Source organism: Rhinolophus ferrumequinum, chromosome X (genome assembly GCF_004115265.2).
Source record: "Rhinolophus ferrumequinum isolate MPI-CBG mRhiFer1 chromosome X, mRhiFer1_v1.p, whole genome shotgun sequence".
Lineage (NCBI taxonomy): Eukaryota > Metazoa > Chordata > Mammalia > Chiroptera > Rhinolophidae > Rhinolophus > Rhinolophus ferrumequinum.
Genome location: NC_046284.1, coordinates 34,659,070 through 34,686,560, shown reverse-complemented (window position 1 = coordinate 34,686,560; position 27,491 = coordinate 34,659,070). Strand labels below are relative to the sequence as shown.

Here is a 27,491-nt window from a genome sequence, read left to right as displayed (position 1 = left end):
ATATTTCTTTGAAGGTGTGCTGAAGAATGAGTTGAAGAGTTAAGAAGACCACTTGATAGGCTCTCACTCAAAGGAGCAGGAAATTAGCTAGTTAGCTCACATATATCAAGTAGTTATATGTTCCAAGAATTGTTCTGAGTGCCTTGTATACACTATCTTATTCAAAGTTCTCAGCCGTCCTGTAGAGGTAGCCTTCCTACTGTACTTCTTCTGTCAGGACCAAGTTACTGCCATTCAATTGCAGATTTTCAAGCTCAGTATCTGGTCAGAATCATTGTCAGTGGGGTTGGTATTGCAAACTAGACCTAGAGAATAATAGCACATTTGCAATATATGTTCAGGCTAAGGATCAGTGAGAGAGGAGGTAAAAAAGGTAAAACAGCACAGAGTAGAGAGTGCCAAGTGTTTGTGTTTCAGTTATTTCGTTTCTTTTTTTCTGGAGTTAAATAATATACTGTGTGTTTAGCTGGGGGTCAATAAGCACAGTTGGCATACTAGGAATCTTGTCATGATTAGTTTATTTTTCTCAGAAGGAGAAAGGTTTATTTTTCCATTTTGATTCTGTACCTTTGGGCAAAGAACTGGGGAGTGGAGGATGAGGCTATAATGTTCTGAAAACATTTATAAACTGTTTTGCCATTGTTCATTTGATATTCATGTATTCTTTCACTTAATAAGTATTAGCTGAACATGTATCAATTTCTATGCATTATGTAAGTTTCTGCGTTTATGACAAAGCTCAAGATACAGTTCCTGACCCAAAGGATCTCAGAGATTGATAACAATGCAGTAAGGTAAGTACATCAATGAGCTATGCAAAAGTAAAGATAGGAAACAGAAAAGGGGCTCAACCCAGTCTTAGGGTTTAGTGGCATCTCAATCTTACAAATAGCAAACTTAATGAAGACAATATATGGGCTCAATATGATTTTCTGCCATACCCTATTTCCTTTCTCAGTACTACATTTCTCCAGGCAACATTATTTGAAAGTCTAAGATATTTCAAGAGCATGGGCAATTGTTGGCAGTAATGTACCAGATGGTCAGTTAGTCAGCAGCAGCAGAGGGAAGACTTTTAAGAAGACCTTTAAGTGCTGCATGTGCAAAGATAGTGTTAAAAGAATTCTTCTCAGATAGCTCATCTTCAGAGATCAATGCCCAAGAACAGCCAAAAATAATATTAAGTCCTAGAGGTAACTTCCTATGGATGACAGATGTGGTGGCAGATTGCATCCTATTGGGAAAGCCAGAATCAGCCAGTCATGAGAGAACTTTTAAGATTTGGGATACAATTTTGGCAAACTGCCTAGGGCAGACAATTTGGGCCTCACGTGCCTTCACTGTATTCTTTGTCTCTGTATTTTATGTGCTAGTAATGCTAACAAGTCCTACTTTAAATAGTTCAGTTTTGCATAAGACATATCTGTGAGGAAGGAAATTAACATGTATTGATTGCCTTCTATGAACCAGATACTGTGCTGTTTTTACAAGTAAACTCACAATAATCCTGGGAGGTGGTAATCAATAGTCCAATTATTACAGACAAGAACAAAGACAAGAGAGATTAAGTGTCTTACTCAGGGTCTCACAGCTATTAGGTGGCAGAGTGAAGATTTGAGTGCAGCTTCAAATTCCAATTGGCAACAACAAGATCATATTAAAAAGCATGTAAATGTATTTAGAGGATGGATCATTTGTAGGCAGAAAATGTTTGATTTCATTTTTTTGCTTTCCTTGGCTCTGAAGAATTTGTGCCATGGGTAACAGTTTGTGGGTGCTTAGGATTAATCGGTGTATCACACAGCCATAAATTCCCTTTACAAAAAGACATCTTAGTGAATTTGCCACTCTTGTCAATCCCTTCTAGACACTAGCTAATCAGGTCAGGAACACAGTCGCTGAGACCAGAGACAAACAGAAACTTGTCAAACTGTTTTGACTGTATTTTTTTTTTCTAATTAAAGTTTATTGGGGTGACAATTGTTAGGAAAGTTACGTAGATTTCAGGTGTACAATTCTGTATTACATCATCTATAAATCACATTGTGGGTTCACCACCCAGAGTCAGTTCTCTTTCCCTCACCATATATTTGATTCCCCTTTATGCTCATCTACCACTCACTCTCTCCATTACCCTCTGGTAACCAATAAACTATTGTCTGTGTCTATGAGTTTCTGTTTCTTCATTTGTTTGTCTTGTTCCTTTGTTGTATCCAGTTTTGCATAAGACATATCTGTGAAATCATATGGTTCTTGACATTTTTTGTCTGACTTATTTCGTTCAGCATATAAACCTCAAGATCCATCCATGTTGTCGCAAATGGTAATATTTCATCTTTTATTATGGCAGAATAGCATTCCATTGTGTATATATGTCGAAGGAAAGACACGATGGTTATTTCCATGTCTTGGCCACCACAAACAAAGCTGCAATGAACACTGGAGTACATCCATCTTTATGGATAAATGATTTCAGACTTTTTGGGTAGATACTCATGACAGGGATTACTGAGTCATATGGTAATTCTATTCTTAATTTTTTGAGAAACTTCCACACTGACTTCCATAGTGACTGTACCAATCTGCATTCCCACCAACAGTTTATGAGGGTTCCTTTTTCTCCACAGCCTCTCCAACATTTGTTACTATTTGTCTTGTTGACGATAGCCATTCTAACTGGAGTGAGGTGATATCTCATTGGGGTTTTTACTTGAATTTCTCTGATAATTAGTGATGTTGAGCATTTTTTATATGTTTATTGATCATTTCAATGTCTTCTTTGGAGAAATGTCTATTCAGGTCCTCTGCCCATTTTCTAATTGGATTGTTTGTTTTTTCTTGTTGTTGTTGAGTTTTATGAGTTCCTTATGCATTTTGGATATTAAACCATTATCAGAGGCGCTTTTTGCAAAAATTCTTCTATTCCGTTCGTTGACTCTAATTTGTTGATGGTTTCTTTTGCTGTGCAGAAGCTTTCAAGTTTGATATAGTCCCATTCATTTATTTTTGCTTTTACTTCCCTTGCCTTTGATGTCAAATTCATGAAATGCTCTTTGAACCCAAGGTCCATAAGTTTAGTACCTATGTTTCCTTTTATGCAGTTTATTGTTTCAGGTCTTACATTAGGTCTTTAATCCATTTTGAGATAATTTTGGTACACGGTGACAGATAGCAGTTTAGTTTTATTCTTTTGCCTATAGGTTTCCAATTCTCCCAGCACCATTTATTGAAGAGGCTGTCTTTTCTCCATTGCATGTTTTTGGCTTTTTGTCAAAAATTGTCTGTCAATATTTATGTGGTTTTATTTTGGGTTTTCAATTCTATTCCATTGCTCTGTGTGTCTGTTTTTCTGCCAACATGATGCTGTTTTGATTATTCTTGCCCTGTAGTACAAGCTAAAGCAGGGAGTATGATACCTCCGGCATTGTTCTTTTTCTTAGGATTGCTTTGGCTCTTCGTGGTCTTTTGTGGTTCCATACAAATCTGATGATTTTTATTCTATTTCTTTAAAAAATGCCATTGGGATTTTGATGGGGATTGCATTAAATATGTATTTTGCTTTGGGTAATATGGCCATTTTAACTATGTTGATTCTTCCAATCCATGAGCATGGAATGTCTTTCCATTTCTTTGTGTCTTCTTCAATTTATTTTAAAAATTACTTATAGTTTTCAGGATAAGAGGTCTTTCACATTCTTCGTTAAGTTTATTCCTAGGTATTTTATTCTTTTTCTGCAATTGCAAAAGGAGTCGTTTTTTGTTTTTCTGTTTTGTTTCTTTTTCATTTCTTTTTCTGAGATTTCATTGTTAGTATATAGAAATGCAATGGACTTTTGTACATTGATTTTGTAGCCGGCAAATTTACTGTATTAGTTTATTGTTTCTAATAGCTTTTTGGTGAAGTCTTTAGGGTTTTCTATATATAGCATCTTGTCATCTGCAAAGAGTGATAATTTAACGTCTTCATTCCCAATGTGGATGCCTTTTATTTCTTTCTCTTGCCTGATTGCTCTGGCGAGGACTTCTAACACTATGTTCAATAGCAGAGGTGATAGCAGACAGCCTTATCATGTTCCTGAACATAGAGCAAAGGGCTTCAGTTTTTCACCATTAATTATGATATTAGCTGAGGATTTGTCATATATGGCCTTTATTATGTTAAGTACTTTCCTTCTATACCTATTTTATTAAGTGTTTTACATAAATGGATGTTACATCTTGTCAAAAGCCTTTCCTGCATCAATTGATATAATCATATGGTTTTTGTCCTTTATTTTGTTTATGTGATGTATCACATTGATGGATTTGCGGATGTTGAACCATCCTTGTGCCCCGGGGATGAACCCCATTTGGTCGTGTTGAATAATCTTTCTAATGCATTGTTGTATTTGATTTGCTAGAATTTTGTTTAGTATTTTTGCATCTGTATTTATCAGAGATATTGGTCTGTAATTCTGTTTTTTTTGTATTATCCTTGCCAGGTTTTGGTGTCAGGGTAATGTTGGCCTCATAAAATGCGTCCGGCAGTGTTGTCTCTTCTTCAATTTTTTGGAAGAATTTGAGTAGGACAGGTATTAGATCTTCTTTGAATGTTTGGTAGAATTCACTAGTGAAGCCACCTGGTCCTGGACTTTTGCTTTTGGGAGGGTTTCAGATGACTGATTCAATTTCCTTATTGTTGATAGGTCTATTTATATTTTCCAGTTCTTCGTGATTCAACCTAGGAACTCAATATGTTTCTTAGAACATGTCCATTTCTCCTAGGTTATTGATTATGGTGGTATATAGTCCTTCATAGTATTCTTGGATGATCCTTTGTACTTCTGTGGCATCCGTGATAACTTCCCCTCTTTCATTTCCCTTTGTGTGTGTGTGTGTGTGTGTGTGTGTGCTTTTCCTCTTTTTGTCTTAGTAAGTCTACACAAGGGTTTGTCAAGGTTATTGATCTTTGCAAGGAATCAGCTCTTTGTTGCATTAATTGTTTTTATTGTCTTTTTGTTCTCTATTTTATTAAGTTCTCTGATTTTTATTGTTTTCTTCCTTCTGCTGACATTGGGTTTCACTTGTTCTTCTTGTTCTAGTTCTTTAAAGTGTAACATGAGGTTATTTAACTGGCATTTTTCTTCTTTCTTTAAATAGGCCAATAATGATATACATTTCCCTGTTAAAACCGCTTTGCTGCATCCCAAAAATTTCAGTTGGCTGTACTTTCATTGTCATTTGTTTCTATGTATCTCTTGATCTTTCCCCTTGTTTCATCTTTGACCCAGTCGTTCTTTTAAAGTATGTTGTTTAATCTCCACATATTTGTGGTTTTCCCTGTTTTCTTTTTTCAGTTGATATCCAATTTCAAAGCCTTGTGATCAGAGAATATGCTTAGCATGATTTTAATCTTCTTAAATTTGGTGAGGCTAGTTTTATGTCCCAATATATGGTCTATCCTTAAGAATGTTCCATGTACACTACAAAAGAACATATAGTCTGTTGTTCTCTGACGAAGTGCTCTATAAATGTCTATTATGTCCATTTTATATAATGTATCATTTAGGTCTGCTATTTCGTTATTTATTTTCTGTTTGGATGATGTATCCATAGCTGTGTATGATGTATTTAGGTCTCCTACTATAATTCTGTTTTGGTCAATTTCTCCCTTAGTTCTGTTAGTAGTTGCTTTGCATATTTGGGCCCTTTTTTATGGGTCATAAATATTGATGACTATTATGACTTCTTGTTGTATAGTTCCCTTTACCATTATGAAATGTCCATCTTTGTCTCTCGTTACCTTTTTTTATCGTGAAGTCTGTTTCATTTGATATCAGTATGGCTACACCTGATTTTCTCTGGGTAATATTTGCTTGGAGTGTCAATTTCTGCCCTTTCACTTTGAGTCTGTGCTTGTCCTTATAGCTGAGATGTGTCTCTTGGAGACAGCATATGGTTGGGTTTAGTAGTTTGATCCAATCTGCTACTCTGCGCCTTTTCATTGGTGAGTTCAGTCCATTTACATTTATGGTGACTATTGATATTGTTTGGTTTTCCTATCATTCTATCTCTGGTTTTCTAGTAGGATGGTGTCTCCTGTGTTTCTGTGCCTTTTTGTTGTCCTCTGATATTCCAGTGTAGTGGCATTCTATGATTTTTCCTTCTATTTCTTCTTTATTTATGATACATATTCAGTTCTGGAGTTTTCTATTTGGGTGGTGACCATTAAGTTTATGTAAAAGAAATTTTCATATTTAAAATATTCCATTTTCTTCAGTATGCTTATTTTCTCCATTCCCTTGTGCCAGTTCAGACCTTTACTCTCCTGCCTTTTATGCATTTGTTGTCACAAATTATTCCTATTTATGCTGTGAGTTGTTTTCTGAGCTGCAATAGAAAGTTGTCTTTTTCCTCTATTTTTAAGCATGTTATTTGTTCCCCTTCTTTACCCTGTACATTATGTTTAAGTGTATAATATCTTATTTGTTGGAGGGGTTGCCATTTCCTGCTTCTTTCTGTCTGTTCATAACACTGCTAAGAGTTTTGTATTATTTTGCTTCTCTGTTTAAGGTCGAATAGCCTCCTTCATTATTTCTAGCACTGCAGGTTATGTGCTAGAAAATTCTCTAATCTTCTGTATGTCTCCAAAGATCTTTAGTCCTCCTTCATATGTAAAAGATATCTTTGCTGGAGTATTATTCTTGTCTCATAATTTCTCTGTTTCAATAGTTTGAATATTTGATTCCACTCCCTCCTGCTTGTAGAATATCTGCTGAAAAATGTCATGATTATCTAATGGGATTTTCTTTGTAGGTTATCATCTTGTTTTCCCTACCTGCCTTGAGAATTCTTTCTTTGTCCTTAAGTTTTGACAACGTCAATGCAATGTGCCTTAGAGATTTGCTTGCAGTGTCAATTTCCACCCTTTCACTTTGAGTCTGTGCTTGTCCCTGTAGCTGAGATGGGTCTCTTGAAGACAGCATATGGTTGGGCTAAGTTTTTCGATCCAATATCTACTCTGTGCCTTTTTATTGGTGAGTTCAGTCCATTTACATTTAGAGTGATTATTGATATGTGAGGATTCCCTGTCATTCTATCTTTAGTTTTCTGGTAAGTCTGTGTCTGCATTGTTTCTTTGCCTTTTTGTTGTTGTTTATCATTTCTGTGTGGTGGTTTTCTATGATGTTTCCCTCTGTTTCCTATTTTATTACAGTATATATTTCAGTTCTGGATATTTTTTGAGTGATTACCCTTAAGTTTATGTAAAAGAAAGTTTAATATTTAGAGTATTCCATTTTCTTCAGCACGCTTATTTTCTCCATTCCCATATTCAGGTTCAGGCCTTTACTCTACCCCTTTTTATGTTTTGGTTGCCACAAATTGTCCCTATTGATGGTGGTTGAATAGCCTCCTTTACTATTTCTTGTAGTGCAGGTAGTGTATTAGAAAATTCCCAATCAAACCGGTGGCGTGAGGTGAGCCTCTGTAAAGCTCCCCTGGAATTTACAACTAATCGAACAACAATATCTCCACAAAGGACTCTGTGCACAGCAGACAGGCAAGACGAACAAGCCCACTACTGAATTCACCGAAAGGTGGGAGAATCACGCGAGTGTGGGAGGAGGGAAGGGAGAAGTGTGAAGACGGAGCTGCGCGGGCTGGTGCAGGACACAGACTTGGCTCAGTGCTTGGAACTCACTGAATCCTGGAACTACCGCAGCTGTGGGAGAGGAAATTACTCGAACTGCTAGGGCTCCACATATGGTCCACAGAGCTGAGGGGGCAGCAAATAACACGGCTGAACCCAATGCTCAGAGCAGAGACCTCAGAGAAAAGACTGAGGGAAGAAGGCTGAAAATGGTGATTTAAGCCCTTACTGCCAAGCACAGAATGGAAGCCTTCGGCACTGAGACGACCAGCCCCGTCCCTACCCTCCCAGGGCTCACCCCGCCCCCACCTGCACGGTGCTAGAGGCGGAACAGTGGTGGTGTCAGATCAAAAGAAAGGAATATTTGCTGTTCTGAGAACTGTGGACCGCAGACACAGATTCGCACCCCAACTAGTTCCGGCAAAGGGGAGGAAGCTGTGGAAGCAGGACCGGCTGTTGTGGTGGTCCCCACCATTGCTCTGGGCCACCTCTCACAACTCACCCTGCCCCTGGCCCCACCTAGCTGGGCGGATCCCTTCAGGAGTAAACAGAACTGCTGAAACATACAGGCTCTGAATCTGGTGCAGGAAGAACTTTGGAGCTTCAAAAGCTCTCCGCTTACCCACAGGGACATTGCATTCTGTCACCCAAGCGAACTATTAACAGAGGAGAAGCCCGTCTCCCAGGGAATCCCCCATTGTGTGAGAAGCTGCAATAGTGCAGAGAAAACATAGCACTACTCTGTGAGAGAGAAATAAAAGGCTGCTGTTGGAGAGAAAATAAAACATTCTACCAACAAGTACTAGAAAACAAAAGAAAGACCTCTTCCTATCAAACTGTTGCAGAAGCCACTCTTATAGATGTCTAGGAAGAGAAATAATAAATCAGTAATTGCCATGAATAACCAAGGCAACAAGACAGCTCAGAAACAAAGTGAAAAGTCTCCAGAAAAGGAACTTGAAGATATGGAAATATGTGACTTAAACGACAGAGAATTCAAGATTGCAGTTCGGAAAAAAATCAACGAGATGCAAAAAAACACAGAAAGGCAGTTTAATGAACTCAGAAATGAAATCAAAGAACAACGTGAGCATTTTACGAAAGAGGTTGAAATTATAAAAAAGAACCAAATAAAATTTCTGGAGATTAAGAACTCAATAGAAGAAATTAAGAATGAAATAACCAGCTTAGGTAGTAGAGTTGATCAGATGGAGGAAAGAATCAGTGACATCGAAGATAGAAACCTGGAAATGACACAGATGGAAGAAGAAAGAGACTTGAGAGTTAAAAGAAATGAAAGAACTCTACAAGAACTTTCTGACACTATCAGAAAGATCAATATAAGAATAATGGGCATACCAGATGGAGAAGAAAGATAGAAGGGAACAGAGAATATATTCAAACAAATTATTGATGAGAATTTCCCAAACTTATGGACAGAACTGGATCCTCGAATCCAAGAAGGAAATAGAACACCTAATTATCTCAATCCCAACAGGCCTTCTCCAAGGCACATTGTATTGAAGCAGTCTAAAATCAATGACAAAAAAAGAATCCTCAAGGCAGCCAGGGAAAAGAAGACGGTAACCTACAAAGGAAAGCCCATTAGATTATCATCAGATTTTTCAGCAGAAACTCTACAAGGCAGGAGGGAGTGGAACCAAATATTCAAACTGATGAAAGAGAGAAATTATGAGCCAGGAATAATGTATCCAGCAAAGATACATTTAGATATGAAGGAGGAACCAGACATACAGAAGCTGCGGGAATTTTCTAATACAGGACCTGCACTACAAGAAATACTAAAGGAGGCTATTCGACCAGCATCAACAGGGACAATTCGTGACAACCAAAACATAAAAAGAGGAGAGTAAAGGCCTGAACCAGAATATGGAAATGGAGAAAGTAAGTGTGCTAAAGAAAATGAAATACTCTAAATATCAAACTTTCTTTTACTTAAACTTAAGGGTAACCACTCAAGAAAAATCCAGAACTGAAATACATACTGTAATAAAAGAAGAAACAGAATGAGACATCATTGAATACCACCACACAGTAATAATAGACAACAGAAAAACGCAAAGAAACAATGGAGACACAGCCTTACCAGAAAACTAAAGATAGAATGACAGGAAATCCTCACATATCAATAATCACCTTAAATGTAAATGGACTGAACTCACCAATAAAAAGGCACAGAGTAGCAGATTGGATCAAAAAACTAAACCCAACCATATGCTGTCTTCAAGAGACACATCTCACCTAAAAGAACAAGCATAGACTCAAAGTGAAAGGGTAAAAATTGACACTCCAAGCAAATGGTATCCAAAGAAAATCAGGTGTACCATAATGATATCAGATGAAACAGACTTCAGGGTGAAAAAGATAACAAGAGACAAAGATGGACATTTCACAATGGTAAAGGGGACTATACAACAAGGAGACATAACAGTCATCAATATTTATGGCCCCAATCAGGGAGCACTGAAATATACCAAGCAACTACTAACAGAACTAAAGAGAGAAATTGACTAAAACACAATTATAGTAGGGGACTTAAATACATCATTGACAGTTATGGATAGATCAAATTTATATCATTACAGGACTATCTTAAGAAACAAGAAAAATCCAAAATAAATAATGTCATGTTATACCTTAAAGAACTAAAAAATGAAGAACAAGTGAAACCCAAGGTCAGCAGAAGAATGGAAATAACAAAAATCAGAGCAGAACTAAATGAAATAGAGAACAAAAAGACAATAGAAAAAATTAATGTGACAAAGAGCTGGTTTTTTGAAATGATTAACAAAATTGACAAACCCTTGGCTAGACTCACTAAGATAAAAAGAGAGAAGACAGTAATTAACAAAATCAGAAATGAAAAAGGGGAAATTATCACGGACACCACAGAAATACAAAGGATCATCCAAGAATACTATGAAGGACTATATGCCACCAAATTCAATAACCTAGAAGAAATGGACAAGTTCTTAGAAACATATAGCCTTCCAAGACTGAACCATGAAGAACTGGAAAATCTAAAGAGACCCATCACCAGTAATGAAATTGAATCAGTCATTCAAAACCTTCCCACAAACAAAATACAGGGCCAGATGGCTTCACTAGTGAATTCTACCAAACCTTCAAAGAGGATCTAATACCAATCCTGGTCAAACTCTTCCAAAAAATTCAAGAAGAGACAGTAATCCCTAACTCATTTTATGAGACCAACATTACCCTGATACCAAAATCTGGTAAGGACAACACAAAAAAAGAAAACTACAGACCTATATGTCTGATGAATACAGATGCAAAAATCCTAAACAAAATTCTAGCAAATCGAATACAACAATGTATTAAAAAGATCATTCTTCACGACCAACTGGGGTTCATCCCAGAGGCACAAAGATGGTTCAACATCCTCAAATCCATCAATGTGATACATCACATAAACAAAATAAAGAACAAAAATCATATGATTATATCCATGATGCAGAAAAAGCATTTGACAAGATACAACATCCATTTATGATTAAAAAACTTAGTAAAATAGGTATAGAAGGAAAATACGTTAACATAATAAAGGCAATATATGAGAAGCCCTCAGCTAATCTCATAATTAATGGTGAAAAACTGAAGCACTTTGCTTTACGTTCATGAACACGACACGGGTGTCCCCTATCACCTCTCCTTTTCAACATAGTGTTGGAAGCCCTTGCCAGGGCAATCAGGCAAGATAAAGAAATAAAAGGCATCCACATTGGGAATGAATAAGGTAAATTAGCACTCTTTGCAGATGACATGATGCTATATATAGAAAACCCTAAAGACTCCACCAAAAAGGTATCAGAAACCATCAACGAATACAGTAAATTTGCTGGCTACAAAAATCAACGTACAAAAGTCCATTGCAATCCTATATACTAACAATCAAATCTCAGAAAAAGAAATACAAAAAACAATTCCTTTTGCAATTGCAGCAAAAACAATAAAATACCTAGGAATAAACTTAACCAAGGATGTGAAGGACCTATATGCTGAAAACTATAAGTCATTTTTGAAAGAAATTGAAAAAGACACCAAGAAATGAAATGACATTCCATGCTCATGGATTGGAGGAAGCAAACATAGTTAAAATGGCCATATTACCCAAAGCAATATCCAGATTTAATGCAATCCCCATCAAAATCCCAATGGCATTTTTTAAAGAAATAGAGCAAAAAATCATCAGGGTTGTTTGGAATCACAATAGACCCCGAATAGCCAAAACAATTAAAAAAAAAAAAAAAACAATACTGGAAGTATCACACTCCCTGACTTTAGCTTGTACTACGGGGCTACAATAATCAAAACAGCATGGTATTGGCAGAAACACAGACACATAGACCAATGGAATAGAATTGAGAACCCAGAAATAAAACCACATAAATACGGACAGATAGTTTTTGACAAAGCAAAAAACATACAATGGAGGAAAGACAGCCTCTTCAATAATGGTGCTGGGAGAAATGGAAAGCTACGTGCAAAAGAATGAAACTATCTTTCTTTTAGATGCTATCTGTCACCTTGTACCAAAATTAATTCAAAATGGATCAAAGACTTAAGCATAAGAACTGACACAATAGACTGCATAGAAGAAACATAGGTACTAAACTTATGGACCTAGGGTTGAAAGAGCATTTTATGAATTTGACTCCAAAGGCAATGGAAGTAAATGCTAAAATAAATGAATAGGACTATATGAAACTTAAAAGCTTCTACACATCAAAAGAAACCATCGACAAAATAAAGAGGCAACCAACTAAATGGGAGAAGATTTTTGCAAACAGTGCCTCTGATAAGGTGCTAATATCCAAAATATGCAAGGAACTCATTAAACTCAACAACAAAAAAACAAACAACCCAATTGAAAAGTGGGCAGAGGACCTGAAGAGACATTTCTCCAAGGAGGACATACAAATGGCAAATAGACATATGAAAAACTGCTCAGCATCTTTAATCATCAGAGAAATGCAAATAAAAACCACAATGAGATATCACCTCACCCCAGTCAGAATGGCTATCATCAACAAGACAAATAGGAACAAGTGTGGGAGAGGCTCTGGAGAAAAAGGAACCCTCATACATTGTTGTTGGGAATGCAGACTGGTGCAGCCCTTATGGAAGGCAGTGTGGAGGTTCCTCAAAAAATTACGAATAGAATTACCATATAACCCAGCAATCCCTCTCCTGGGTATCTACTCCAAAAATCTGAAAACATCTACACATAAAGACACGTGTGCTCCAATGTTCATTGCAGCTTTGTTTACTGTGACCAAGATGTGGAAACAACCAAAATGTCGTTCGATAGATGAATGGATAAAGAAGTTTTGGTATATATGCACAATGGAAAACTATTCAGAGGTAAGAAAAGATGATATAGGTACATTTGTGACAACATGGATGGATCTTGAGAGTATAATGCTAAGCGAAATAAGTCAGACAGAAAAAGCTGAGAACCATATGATTTCACTGATATGTGGTATATAAACCAAAAACAACAAAAGAACAAGACAAAAAAATGAGAAACAAGAACTCATAGACACAGACAATAGTTTAGTGGTTACCAGAGGGTAAGGGGCTGGGGGGTGGGAGATGAGGGTAAGGGGAATCAAATATATGGTGATGGAAGGAGACCTGGCTCCGGGTGCTGAACACACAATGGGATTTATAGATGATGTAATACAGAATTGTACACTTGAAATCTATGTAATTTTACTAACAATTGTCATCCCAATAAATTTTAAAAAAAAACAAATAATATGGTCACAATAAAACAATTCAGGTACACACAAAAAAAAAGAAAAAAAAGAACAATTCTTCAGTTTCTGTATGTCTGGAAATGTCTTTATTCCTCCTTCATATCTAAAGGATATCTTTGCTGCATATGTTATTCTTGGCTCATAATTTCTCTTTCAATAGTTTGAATATTTGGTGCCACTCCCTCCTGGCTTGTAGCGTTTCTGCTGCAAAATCTGATGATAATCTAATGGGCTTTCCTTTGTAGGTTACCGTCTTCTTTTCCCTGGCTGCCTTGAGGATTCTTTCTTTGTTGTTGATTTTAGACAGTTTCAATACAATGTGCCTTGGAGGAGGCCAGTTGGGATTGAGGTAATTAGGTGTTCTATTTACTTCTTGGATACAGGGATCCAATTTTTTCCACAAATTTAGGAAGTTCTCATCGGCTATTTGTTTGAATATACTCTTTGTTCCCTTCTCCCTTTCTTCTCCTACTGGTATGTCCATTATTGTTATATTCCTCTTTCTGATGGAATCAGAAAGTTCTTTTAGAGTTCTTTCATTTCTTTTAACTCTCAAGGCTTTCTCTTCTTCCATCATTGTCATTTCCAGGTTTCTATCTTCAATGTCACTGATTCTTTCCTCCATCTGGTAAGCTCTATTACCTAAACTGGCTATTTCTTTCTTATTTCTTTTATTGAGTCCTTAATCTCCAGCAATTCTATTTGGTTCTGTTTTCAAATTTCAATCTCTTTGGAAAAAGTTTATTTTGTTTTTTGATTTTGTTTCTGAGTTCATTAAACTGCCTCTCTGTGTTTTCTTGCATCTTTTTGAATCTTTTGAGAACTGCAATCTTGACTTCTCTATCATTTAAGTCACATGTTTACATGTCTTTAAGTTCATTTTCTGGGGATTTTTCATTATCTTTCTGAGCTGCCTTGTAACTTTGGTTATTCATAGCAATTAATGAATTATTATTTATCTTCCTAGGTATCTACAAGAGTGGGTTCTGCAACAGGATTATAGTAAGTAGACTTTCTTTTGTTTTCCACTTGGTGTTGGTAGAATTTTTTTTTTCTCTCCAACTGCAGCCTTTCATTGTTCTCACGCTGTAATGTTTTATTTTCTCTGCACTTTTCTGGCTTTTCACCCAATGGAGGGATTCCCTAAATGACAGTCTTCTCCTCTGTGAAGAGGTGACCTTGGTCATAGGGCACTGCCTCTGTGAAAGGATGTGGTGAACTTTAGTAGTTCCAAACGTCTTCCTTCTCCAGTTTCAGAACCTGTGTATTTCAGCGGCTCTATTTACTCCAGCAGGAATCCACCCAGACAGGTGGGGATAGTGGTGGGGTGGTTTGTGAGAGGTGCCCAGAGCAATGGCGGCAAACAACAACACAGGCAATCCTGTACCCAAGGTTCCCTCTCCTTCGCTGTGAGTGTGTATCTGTGGACCACAGTTCTCAGAATTGCAAATATTCTATTTTGATCGGACATTACTACAGTTCTGCTTCTAGCAGTGGAATGGTGGGAGTAGGGAAGGTTTAGGCGGGTAGGGAGGGGTCTGCTAGGCACCTAGCCTATGACTTCTATCCTCTGTTCAGCAGTGAGGGCTTAAATGGCCATTTTCAACTTTCTTTCGTCTGTCTTTGCTCCAAGGTCTCTGCCGTGAGCGTTGGGTTCATCTGTGTTATATGCTGATACTTCAGGTGGGACTGTGGGCCATAAGTGGAACACTAGCAGCCTGAATTTTTCCCTCTTCTGTGACTGCAGTAGCTCTGGAATGCAGAAAGCTCAGAGTTCTAGGCTCCATCTGCGCTCTGTGGTCTGTGCCGCGTTCCATATCTTTGTACTTCCCCCATCTCTCTCCCCCATTTATCCAATTTGCCTACCTTTAGATGATTTCAATTGTGTGTCTCTTAGTCTTGCCTGTCTGGTGTTCAGGGAGTCTTTGTGGAATTATAAATTCCAGGGAAGATTTCAAGAGGCTCACTTCATGCCGCCACTTTTATGACGTCTCTGTATTTTTTTTTGTTGTTTTTTGTTTCTTTTTTTTTTTTTTATTATTAGTTTCAGGTGCACAAGACAAAGTAATACTTAGACGTTTATCATTTATATCCCTCACACTGTGGACCCCCCTGCCCCCATCCATTATCTCTCTGACATCGCACCGAGCCATCACATTTCCACTATCTCCACTCCCAATGCTGTACTCCGCCTCTTGCAACTGTATACATACATATATATAAGTACATATACATATAATATTATAATTGGCATTCATTATTGTTCAGCTTCAGGAGTACAGTGCAGTGATCAGGTATCTACATCTTCTCTGAGGTACTCTCCGAAATGGGACACGTGTCCATCGGATACCCTACAAAATCTTTAAAACATTATTGATTACGTTCCCCAGATTAATATTCAAAACCCCGTGGTCATCTTGTGGTTACTGACTGTTTTGCAATCCCCTCACCTTCCCCCTTACCCCCACCACCCCGCCCATCTAGCAACCCTCAGTTTTTCCTCTTTGTCTCCAAAACTGTTTCTGATTAGTTCATTCATTTATTCTTTTCTTTAGATTCCGCATATAAGTGAGATCCTTTGTACTTATCGTTCTCTGTCTGACATATTTCACTTAACATAATGTTCTCTAGGTCCACCCATGTTGTTGCAAATGGTAAGATTTCTTTCTTCTTTATGGCTGTGTAATACTCCATTGTATAAATGTACCACAGTTTCTTAATCCAGTCATCTACCGATGGGCATTTCGGTTGTTTCCATGTCTTAGCTATTGTGTATAGTGCTGCAATAAATATAAGAGTGCATAAAGATTTTTGAATCGGAGTTTTGGATTTCTCCGGATAGATACCAAGGAGTGGAATTGCTGGATCATAAGGTAGTTCTATTTACAGATTTTTGAGATACCTCCATACTGTTTTCCATAGTGGCTGCACCAATCTGCAATCCCACCAACAGTGCACAAGCATTCCCTTTTTTCCACATCCACACCAGCACTTGTTGTTTGTTGATTTATTGATGACAGACATTTTGACTGGGGTGTAGTGGTATCTCATTGTGGTTTTTATTTGCATTTCTCTGATGGTTAGTGAGGTTGAGCATTTCTTCATATGTCTGTTTGCCATCTGTATGTCCTTTTTAGAAAAATGTCTCTTCAAGTCCTCTGCCCATTTTTTAATTGGGTCGTTTGTTTTTTGGGAGTTGAGTTGAGTGAGTTTTCCATAGATTTGTGATATTAATCCCTTATCAGATATATCATTGGCAAATATTTTTTCCAATTCAGTAGGATCCCTTTTTGTTTTATTGATGGTTTCCTTTGCTGTGAAAAAAAACTTTTTAGTTTGATATAATCCCACATGTTTATTTTTTCTCTTACTTCCCTCGAGCGAGGGGATATATCAGTAAAAATCTTACTCTGGGTAATGTCTGTGAAGTTTCTTCCTATATTTTCTTCTAGGTATTTTATGGTTTCAGATCTTACATTTAAGTCTTTAAGCCATTTTGAATTTATTTTTGTATATGGTGTAAGGAGGTGGTCCAGCTTCATTTTTATGCATGTGTCTGTCCAGGTTTCCCAGCACCATTTTTTGAATAGACTGTCTTTACCCCCATCGTACATTCTTGTTTCCATTGTCATAGATTAATTGGCCATATAGGCATGGATTTATTTCTGGACTCTCTATTCTGTTCCATTGATCTATGTGTCTGTTTTTATGCCAGTACCATGCTGTTTTGATTACTGTAGGCTTGTAGTATAATTTAAAGTCAGGTATTGCTATACCTTCCACTTTGTTCTTATTTCTCAAGATCGCTGAGGCTATTCGTGGTCTTTTATGGTCCTATATAAATTTTAGGATTGTATGTTCTATTTCTGTGAAAAATGTCATTGGTAGTTTGATAGGAATTGTATTGAATATGTACATTGCCTTAGGCAGTATGGACATTTTAACTATATTAATTCTTCCTATCCATGAACATGATATGTGTTTCCATTTATTTCTGTCTTCTTTCATTTCTTTTTTCAGTATCTTATAATTTTCTGAGTACAGATCTTTTACTTCTTTGGTTAAATTTATTCCCAGGTATTTTATAGTCTTTGGAGCAATTGTAAATGGGATTGTTTTTTTTTTTTTTTAATTTTCCTTCTAACGTTTTATTATTGGTATATACAAATGCAACTGATTTCTGAATATTAATTTTGTATCCTGCTACTTTACTAAATTCATCTATCAGCTCTAATAGCTTCTTGGTGGAGTTCTTTAGGGTTCTCTACATATAGTATGATATCATCTCCATATAATGATAATTTTACTTCCTCCTTACCAATTTGGATGCCTCTTATTTCTTTTTCTTGTCTGATTGCTGTGGCTAGAACTTCCAGCACTATGTTGAATAGAAGCGGAGATAGTGGGCAGCCTTGCCTTGTTCCTGATCTTAGGGGAAATGGTTTTAGCTATTCACAATTGAGTATGATGTTAGCTGTGGATTTGTCATATATGGCTTTTATTGCGTTGAGATATGATCCCTCTATTCCCACTTTCTTAAGGGTTTTTATCATAAATGGTTGTTGGATTTTAACAAATGCTTTTTCTGCATCTATTGATATGATCATGTCATTTTTATTTTTCATTTTGTTAATGTGGTGTATCACATTAATTAATTTGTGGATGTGGGACCACCCTTGCATACCAGGGATGAATCCCACTTGATCATGGTGAATGATCTTTTTAATGTATTGCTGAATTCTGTTCGCTAATATTTTATTGAGGATTTTTGCATCTATCTTCATTAGAGATATAGGCCTGTAGGTTTCTTTTTTTCTGGTGTCTTTGTCTGATTTTGGGATCAGGGTGATAGTGGCTTCGTAAAAAGTGTTTGGGAGTCTTTCCTCCTTCTGGATTTTTTGGAAGAGCTTGAGGAGAATAGGTGATAATTCTTTTTTGAACGTTTTGTAAAATTCACCTGTAAAGCCATCTGGTCCAGAGCTTTTGTTTGTTGGGAGATTGTTGATTACTGATTCAATTTCCCTGGTGGTAAATCAGTCTATTCAGGTTTTCTGTTTCTTCTTGAGTTAGCCTTGGAAGGTTGTACGCCTCTAGAAATTTGTCCATTTCTTCCAGATTGTCAAATTTGTTGGCATATAGTTGCTCCAGTATTTTCTTAAAACTTTTTGTATTTCTGCGGTGTCTGTTGTCACTTCTCCTCTTTCATTTCTGATTTTATAAATTTGGGTCCTCTCTCTCTCTCTTTATTTAATGAGTCTGGCTAAAGGTTTGTCAATTTTGTTTATCTTCTCTAAGAAACAACTCTTGGATTCATTGAGCTTTTGTAATGTTTTTCTGGTTTCTTTTTCATTTATTTCCGCTCTGATCTTTATTATCTCCTTCCTTGTGCTCCCTTTGGGCTTATTTTGTTGTTCTTTTTCCACACCCCTTAAGTGTGAATATTAACTGTTGATTAGTGATGTTTCTTGTTTCTTTAGGTAGGCCTGCAAAGCTATGAATTTCCCTCTTAGGACTGCTTCCGAGGCCTCCCATAGATTTTGGGTCGTAGTGTTTTCATTTTCGTTTTTCTCGAAATATCTTTTGATTTCTTCCTTGATCTCCTGCTTGACCCATTCATTATTTAGTAATAAGTTATTCAGCCTCCATGAATTGGTGTGTCTTCCAGTTTTTTTCCTGTAGTTCATTTCTAATTTCATAGCACTGTGATCAGAGAAGACAATTGGTATGATTTCAATTTTCTTAAATTTATCAAGACTTGTTTTGTGGCCTAACATATGGTCTATCATGGAAAATGTTCCATGTGCGCTTGAGAAGAACGTGTATTTTGCAGCATTGGGGTGAAATGCTCTGAAAATATCGATTAAATCCAAGTGGTCCATTGTATCATTTAAGGCTGTTTTTTCCATATTGATTTTCTGCCTGAAAGACCTGTCCCTTGTTGTCAGAGGTGTGTTGAAGTCGCCTACTATGATATTGTTACTGTTGATCTCTGTCTTTATGTCAGTCAGTACCTGTTTTATATATTTAGGTGCTCCTATGTTGGGTGCATAGATGTTTACTAGGGTTGTGTCCTCTTGTCAGATCGATCCCTTTATTATTATATAGTGCCCATCTTTATCGTTTAATATGTTCTTCATTTTAAAGTCTATTTTGTCAGATATAAGTATTGCATCTCCAGCTTTTTTTTCATTTCCATTAGCATGAAATATCTTACTCCAACCCTTCACTTTCAGCCTGTGTGTGTCTTTTGTTCTGAGGTGAGTCTCTTGTATACAGCATATACAAGGGTCTTGCTTTCTTATCCACTCAGCCACCCTATATCTCTTGATTTGAGCATTTAATCCATTTACATTTAAAGTGATTATTGATAGGTACATAGTTATTGCCATTTTTAAATTTGTAGTTAGGTTGTTTTGATCTTTCTTCTATTTACAGAAGTCCTTTTAGTATTTTTTGCAATGCTGGCTTGGTGGTAATAAATTCCTTTAGCTTATTTTTTTCTGGAAAGCTCTTTATCTCTCTATCATCTTTCAATGATAGCCTTGCTGGATAAAGCAATCTTGGTTGTAGGCCTTTGTTTTCCATCACTTTGAGTATCTCCTGCCACTCCCTCCTGGCCTTCAATGTTTCTGTAGAAAAATCATTTGATAGTCTTATGAGAGTTCCCTTGTATGTAACCCTCTGTCTTTCTCTTGCTACTCTTAGGATTCTCTCTTTGTCTTTAAGCTTTGCCATTTTAACTATAATGTGTCTTGGTGTGGACCTATTTGGGTTTATCCTGGCTGGAACTCTCTGCACTTCCTGGGCTTGTATGTTGGTTTCCTTCATCAGGTTGGGGAAGTTTTCAGACATTATTACTTCAAATATGTTCTCAATCCCTTGCTTCCTCTCTTCACCTTCTGGTATTCCTATGATGCGCATGTTGTTTTGCGCTTCATGTTATCCCAGAGGTCTCTTAAACCATCCTCATTGTTTTTTATTCTTTTTTCTTTCTGCTGTTCCATTTGGTTGATCTCTGCTACCTTGTCTTCTAAGTCGCTGATTCGATCCCCTGCTTCATCTAACCTGCTGGTAATTCCTTCAAGTGAGTTCTTAATTTCGGTAATTGTGTTCTTTATTTCCAACTGGTTGTTCGTTATGATTTCTAAATCCTTCTTTATGTCTTCTCTAAGCTCCTTAAACATTCTTTTCACCAGTGTTCTGAACTGTGTCTCTGAAAGTTTGGTTTCCTCTGCTTCATATGGTTCCAGTTGTGGAGGTATCTTCTGTTCTTTTATTTGGGACGTGTATCTTTGTTTCCCCATTCTGGCTTACTCTCTATGTTTGCTTTCATGTAATAGGTAGACCCCTAGAGTTCTTAGTTCTTGCTAGTTTATCTTATGTAGTATGTGTCCTTTATATTTGACTTGCACTACTTCGTTCTCCTCTTCGTGTGCTCCAAAGTTGACTGTTCTGTTGTGTATATTGTCATATTCAGGAAGATCTTTAATTGCTTTTTGCTTGTGAGTAGGTGGGGTTAACTCTTAGGCTGACTCGTGAGACTTGGCTCTGCCCACCACAGGGTGTTCTGCTTGTGAGGGTTAACCACTGAAATGTGGTTTGGCCTCTATGGGCTCTTGTGCCTGCAGAGAATTCCCTCTGGGTGTGTGACTTTTAGGTCAAACCTTGTAGTACTCTGGTTTGGTCTGGAGTTGGCCTCTGGATATGTTGAATCTTGTGCCTCTTAAGCTGGGCCCTGGTAGGGCAATTTCATAATAAAACAAATCACCAAGCACAACAACAACAACAGCAACAAAGAAAGAAATCAAATATATTCACATGTAAAAACACCCGATAACCCCCACTCGACACAGGCAAAGATATCAAAGATATAAAGACAAGATAAAACAAAACAAAAAGCAGCACGAGTCTTGGCTTAAGCCCACCAAGTAATGTCCAGGTTGTCCTCTGCTGTACCAAAGAGCCCCCTGCTTATTGTGCAGGCAGAGCCGGTCACCTGGTGCCCAGAGTGACTTTGGGACTGTAGATTTAAATGTGTGGGCCTGAGGGGTCTGGATGATAGTTTTTACAAAGTCAGTGCAGTTTCTGCCCTTGCCTGCACATATGCACACTGAGAGTAGCACCACCAGCCCCGTGTCCAGTACTCCTGAGTCTTAGGGCACTTCTTCAGTAGGTGTGTGTTTGGCGGGGGGCGGGAGATTTCTGAGCTGCTGAAAGCCCAGAGCTGTGTCTGCCTTACTGCTGATCCCTGGCAGTGTCTCTGCAGTTGCATTTGCCCCGCCCTATGCAGGCCAGAAAGGGTGGGGGCTGGGGATGGAGGGGTCTTCTCTCTCCTAGCCCAGCCAAAATCACACTCTTCCCAGCCTCTTCCCTGGGTCAGGGCTGCCTTTCAGTCTTCCCAGATCCTGAGCACTACTAGGGCTCCTCTGTAATCTGACACTACTCCTCAGTTTAGGGGCCAGTTTAAGTCTCTGGAAGGGCGGGGGTAGGATTGAAAGAGCAGGGGTCGGGGCTGGGGGGAGGGGCTCACATATGGAGTCTGTGTTGTTTGTCTGACCTAGGGCTCACTAGCTGCCCCCCTCCGGCAGGAGAGATCAGCTGTGTGACGCAGGGAAAGAGCCCACCTCCTGGTTTTTGTGTTCTCTGTTCCGCCCTGAGATATCGTGCGTCTTTGGAACTGTGGGTGTCACCGAGGTTTTCGGCACCGTCACTGCTGCCGCCCCCCCCCCCAGCGGGCAGTGCCAGCCGGGATTCCACCTTGGGACCGCCCGTTTTCACTCCGCATCCTTCCTTCTTCCCCTTCTCGCCCAATTAGCGCACCTTCAAGTAATCCTTCCACGAGTCTCTTAGCTGTTCTGCGTGATGAGCAAAGAGTTCTTTGATGAGTTATATGTCCCGTTTGTAATAAGATCCGGAGGAGAACTCAGAGAGTGCTTCCTGCTGCCGCCATTCCTATCTGTGCCTCCTATGATGTCTCTTTTTTGACTGTCTTAACATGACTGAATCATTTTAGCAGTGAAAATATTTTGAGAATATTCACAACTGCCGAAGCACCAGTTGGGTGTGATTTCAAACCCTCTTTACTCCCACTCACACACCTACATTTCCAACATGTTCTGGGCCTGTTGTAGAAAGGCCATGTTACTGGAGTGGAAAAGGTTTTAAAGCAAAGGCTGTGCATAAAAGCGACTCACTGACAGCCAATTAGGAGACTTCTGCTGGGAGTCCGCCCTGGGCTGACAGCAGAAAAATAAATCCACAGTAATATAGCCAGGCTGAAAGCTTCCCCTAATAACCCTCAAAACAATGTTTTTGGGGGCTAGGGGAACCCAAACTTGGATTGTGGAAAGGTCAGTTAGTTAGGTTTTGTTTTCTTTTATGTAGAAAAGAAAAGGCAGTGAAAAGGGGAATTTCATGATTGCTTGCCCCTACTTCCATTGTTCTCTTTCTAGATGGAATATTTATTTGCTCTTGTGTAAATAGAGACCACCTCTTCATGATGCCTCCATATAGATGCACAGCTTCATTTAGGGTTTGCTTCATATGATGACAGACGGATACTCTCTTTAATCACATGCTCATTTTATGAGTGAGAGTGTGAAGAATTAGTACCAGTCACAATGTCTTCTGATTAATATTAATTGTCTTCTCTATATCATAAATAATAATCCCATGACTTTTACCCTGGCCGTCGCTTTATACCCGGAGCAGAGCAAGATATTTGGGAGAAGCCAAGTGACTCTTTCAGAATAGGGAATTCTTTGGCTTTAGTAATAGACATACTACTGGTGATGATGATGATGATGATGATGATGATGATGATGATGATGATCATGTCACTGACAATGGTGATGAGGCCCTTACTCTTTAGTCCTTATATAATTAGGGCTGGCATTTCTCTCTCTTTTTTTTTTTTTATTTTGTAACTGCCAATTGTTATTTTTTCCTTCCTTCAGTGTTTTCACCCAGCCCCCCAACACCCACTAATTCAGCAACCATCAGTTTGTTCTCTGTATCTATGAAATTGTTTCTATTGTTTGTTCAATTATTTTGTTTTTTAAATATTATTTTATTTTTCAATTACAATTCACATACAATAGTGTATTAGTTTCAGGTGTACAACCATGTGATTAGATTTAAAAAAAAATGTTTTATTTAAAGACTGAAATGATTGCATGTTAATTTGAATTGTATGTTAATTCTACATGGTACAAGAAATGACTTGAAAAATTCCCCTTTTGATGTCCTCCAAGAGTTGGATTCCATCATACAGGATTTGTTCTTTCTTTAGACCTGGAAAAAAATATACAAATTTTCAACAAGTGATTTAATTCTCCCTTCCCCATGTTCAGAAATCCTTATGATCCCTCAGACAGCTCCTTCTGGAACAAACTTGCCTCTTCTCCCCCAACCAGCCCCAGTGGGTTCACCTTTACAGGCTCTGGGACGAGGACAAGAGGTAAGAGATGTGAATGTTTCTTCACCGGGATGATTAGATATTTTTATAACTTACAAAGTTATCACCACAATAAATCTAGTACACCATGCAATCTAGTTGATACCATGTGTAGTTATTACAATATTCTCCTTATTCCTTACCCTCAATATTCCTTATGCTATACTGTACATTACTATGGCTATTTTGCAACTACTAATTTATACTTCTTAATTCCTCCCTTTTTTCACCCATCCCTCCGACACCTCTCCTATCTGACAACCTTGAAAATGTTCTCTATACCTATGAATCTGTTTCTGTTTGGTTTGCTGTTTAGATTCCACATATAAGTGCAATCACATAGCATTTGTCTTTCTCTATCTATCTTACTCCACTCAGCAATATAGCCCCCAGGTTCATCCATGTCGTTTCAGATGGCAACATTTCAATCTTTTTTATGGCTGAGTAATATTCTATGGTATATACATACCATCTCTTGTTTATCCATCCATCCACTGATGGACGCCAGGTTGCCTCCATATCATGGCCATTGTAAATAATGCTGCAGTGAACATAAAGATGAACATGTCCCCTTGAAATAGCATTTTGGGTTTCTTTACATAAATACCCAGAAGTGGGATTGCTGGGTCCAGCCATTTTTTAAAGTCTATTTTGTTGAGTGTGAGTATTGCTACCTCAATTTCTTTGTTTCCATTATCATGAAATATCTTTTTTCCATCCCTTTACTTTCAGTCTGTGTGTGTCTTCTGATCTGAAGTGAGTCTCTTGTAGGCAGCATATGTAAAAGTCTTTTCTTAGCCATTCAGCCATCCTAATTTTTGATTGGAGCATTAATCCATTTGCATTTAAAGTAATTGTTGATAGATATAGAGTTATTGCCCTTTTATCCTGTGTATTTTCAATTATTTTGGTCTTAAAGAAGTGCCTCTAACATTCCTTGTAATACTGGTTTGGTGGTGATGAACTCCTTTAGGGTTTCCTATCTGGGAAAATTTTTATCTCACCTTCAATTTTAAATGACAGCATTGCTGGCTAGAGTAATCTTGGTTGTAGGTCCTTGTTTTTCATCACTTTGAATATTTCATGCTAATCTCTTCTGGCCTGCAAAGTTTCTGTTGAAAAATCAGCTGATAGTCTTGTGGGACTTCCTTTGTAGGTAACTAACTGCTCTTCTCAGGCCACTTTTAAGATTCTTTCTTTGTATTTAACTTTTGACACTTTAATTATGATGTGTCTTGTTGTGAGCCTCTTTGGATTCATCTTGTTTGGGACTCTGCACTTCCTGGACTTGTATGTCTATTTTCTTCACCAGGTTAGTTGTCCATCATTTTTTCTCTAAATAAATTTTCAATTTATTGCGCTCTCTCTTCTCCTTGTGGTATCCCTGTGATAGGAATGTTGGTACACTTGATGCTGTCCAAGAGGCCACTTAAACTATTCTCTCTCTCTCTCTCTCTCTTTTTTTTTTTTCTGTTCTGATGATAGGGTGTTTTCTGGTACCTTACCTTCTAAATTGCTGATTCAACCTTCTACTTCACCTAATCTGCTTTTTGTTCCCTCTAACTTATTCTTTATTGCAGTTTTTATTCTTCATTTGTGACTGATTCTTTTTCTTGTTTTCTATCTTTATTTTTATCTTTCCTATCTGTTTCTTAATGTCCTCACTGAAATCATTGAGCATCCTTATAATCAGTGTTTTGAACTCTGCATCTGGTAGGTTGCTTGTCTCCATTTTTGTATAGTTCTTTTTCTATAGCTTTATTCTGTTTTTTTATTTGGGACATGTTTCTTTGTGTCCCCATTTTGGCTGCCACCCTCTGTTTGTTTCTATGTATTAGCTGTAGCTGCTATGTCTCCCAGTCTTAGTACAATGGCTTTATGTAGTAGCTGTGCTGGGGGGCTAGTGGTGTAGTCTTCCTGGTCATCTGAGCCTGTGCTCCAAGTATGTACCTTGTGTGTGTTGTTTGTACTCTCTTTTTGTATTTGAGCCTTGGTTGCTCTTTGCACATCAATGGAAGGGATTGAGCCTCCATCTGATTTTTTGTGAGGACTGGTTGTAACTACAGTGTAGGAGCTGCTGTGTGGGGACTGTCCCCCAAGAGGGGGCCTCTCTTTAGCAGGGCTCTGGTGCCTTCCCATTATGCCTTTTTGGTATGCTGTTTGGGGTGTTGCTCTGTTGTGCTCTGAAGCTGGTCATGAGGTGTGTTAGTTCTGAGGCCTCTTGGACTGAACTGTGTTGCAGGCAAAAGTCAGCTGTTGTCTTTACCCTGCCCAGGGCCTCTTGGCTTGAGCTACAAAGAGATCTGTAAACAGTTTCCACTTCTGCTGGATTTGGAGGTGACCCAAGGCTGGCTGCCACTAGTGCCAGGCTTCGGGCTGTTTATCAAGAGGTATGGGGCATGTCTATTGGGCTGGCATTTCTTTAGACAAGTTCCTTTACAGATAGAACTCCATAGCAATGTTTATAAATGATATTCTTGTCATAGCAGACAGGATAATATTATTTTCACATAGAATTACAGGATGAGACTTCTCACTGCTAGAGTTGAACTGGCTGCCCAAGACCCATCCTGGTCTGCTAAGGATTGGAGGTAGTAAATATCTCAGCATATCTGTAATCCTTGCACATGCCTTGAAAAAGCTCTCTAATCTAGACAACACCTGACAAAGATCATCCTCCTGATTCAGACCCACATATTAGTTTTCACAGGTAGCCCAATCTCCAAGCATATTAAAATCTTCTAGAGCTGAGACATTACCAAAATGTAAATCTCCCCTGGAATTTACAAAAAAATTGAACAACTATAATTCCAAAAAGGACTCCCTGCACAGCAAACAGGCAAGACGAAGGGGCTCACTACTGAATTCACCTAAAGGGACGCAGCGCCCTATGACCCAGGTGAACTGTTAACAGAAGAGAAGCCCGCCTTCCAGGGAATCCCCACACTGTGTGAGAAGCTGGAATAGTGCAGAGAAAACATAACACTACGGTGTGATAGAGAAAAAAAAATGCTGCAGTCAGTGAGAAAATAAAACATTCTACCAATATGTACTGGAAAACAAAAGAAAGACCTCTTCCTATCAACCTGCTACAGAACCCACTCCTGTAGATGTCTAGGAAGAGAAATAATAAATCAGTAATTGCCATGAATAACCAAGGCAACAAAACAGCTCAGAAAGAAAGTGAAAAGTCTCCAGAAAAGGAACTTAAAAATATAGACACATGTGAATTAAACAACAGAGAATTCAAGATTACAGTTCTGAAAAAACTAAATGAGATAGAAGAAAACACAGAAAGGAAGTTTAATGAACTCAGAAACACAATCAAAGAACAACATGAACATTTTACGAAAGAGATTGAAATTTTAAAAAAAGAACCAAATAGAATTTCTGGAGATTAAGAACTCAGTAGAAGAAATTAAGAGTGAAATAAACCAGCTTAGATAGTAGAGTTGACCAGATGGAGGAAAGAACCAGTGACATTGAAGATAGAAAACTGGAAATGACACGAATAGAACAAGAAGGACACTTGAGACTTAAAATAAATGAAAGAAGTCTACAAGAACTTTCTGACTCCATCAGAAAGAGCAATATAAGAATA

At 38.0% G+C, this 27,491-nt stretch overlaps 1 non-coding gene across 1 annotated transcript; it reads right to left on the bottom strand.

Moving 5' to 3' along the window:
• Window positions 1–23,797: 23,797 nt before the first annotated feature.
• Window positions 23,798–23,923, bottom strand: LOC117030395 (small nucleolar RNA SNORD22). Its single transcript, XR_004424384.1, has one exon. It is a non-coding gene; the product is annotated as a small nucleolar RNA SNORD22 (small nucleolar RNA).
• Window positions 23,924–27,491: the final 3,568 nt, after the last annotated feature.